The sequence below is a fragment of the Orycteropus afer genome, unplaced genomic scaffold, assembly GCF_000298275.1.
Source record: "Orycteropus afer afer isolate SDZICR_OR568_19922 unplaced genomic scaffold, OryAfe1.0 scaffold00267, whole genome shotgun sequence".
Taxonomy (NCBI): Eukaryota; Metazoa; Chordata; class Mammalia; order Tubulidentata; family Orycteropodidae; genus Orycteropus; species Orycteropus afer.
In genome coordinates, this window is record NW_006921854.1 from 4,004,146 (window position 1) to 4,005,349 (window position 1,204).

The following is a 1,204-nucleotide window of genomic DNA, read 5'->3' on the forward strand; positions in this document are numbered from 1 at the left end:
TTGAACAAACAGGAGTTTATTCTCTTGCAGTTTGGGAGGATACAAGTCCATGTGCCAGGCTCTAGGGGCTGGGTGAAAGCCCCTCGACCTTGGGCTTCAGCTCTGCCTCTTGCTCCCGGCCCACTGAAGCTGGAGGCATCTCTTCACTCAGGCGGCTGCTGGCTGCTGAGGCCAACAAACCCAAGGTCAATAAGTGAAAAGGCACAATCCTGATAATATCAAACCACATGGCAGGCCATTGATTCAAATCCACGAAAAGTCCCAGGATCAGCAGAGCATAGCAGGCTGCTGAATGAAGACAGCTATGTGGAGGGTTCAAGCGTACCAAAAAACTAGAGACCTTCCTCAAAGTGGCTGCTTATATACGGGAAGCAGACCACATCCCTAAAGCAGCTACTCAGCTGCTCCAATACATTCCACTATGGAGTTAATTACCAATCTCACCATGGGGAATAACTACATCCAGCTGCCCAGCCACTCAACCAGGCCCAGCCAAGTTGACCCACAAACTTAACTACCACAGTCTAATGAGCAGAAAGACTTTGGATTGAAGTCATATTATTTTCTTGGATCTAAGAGTACTTGTCTTTGGGCCTTCTTGTAAAGTGTGCCAAGGTTACTTTTAGTACACCTTTTAATGATAATATGTGCAGATTTATTTATAACAATAGATACACATGTGTTTCCTCTTCTACCTTTCCATTTTTATTCTTTAAAAAGATGCTTGCTTTCCCTTTTCCTCATCCTCGTTTTTATTGGCATGATGTATGCTGTGATCCTATTCATTTAGAACAGGTAATTCATTTCAAATACTTGAATGGTTCCTTCGGCTCTGAGCACACGCTTGCTTCACGTGTTCAGCTTGATCTCAGTACCACAAGCTGGTCGCACTGCTTCCCACCAGTCCCGTCTGCTGGTCTGGAGTTCCTGAGGTAGCTCCACTGTCCTCTTCAAACCTTTCACTTAGTGACACTTTTTCAGCAAGACCATATGCAATTCCGTGACCAGCTCCCCTGCTTTCACACAGAAATGGCACTATTTATAAAAAAGTGAGTCACGTGCTTTTCTTTCAACGCTTTGTCATTACTTTGTCGTCATTACCTCGGCAGCTCTTCCTGAAGCAGGTTCCAGGGGAAAAAGTGCAAACCACACTTCAGGTGGAAGGTCTCTGTGCTCATGTGAGTATGAAAAATACTCCAACTGT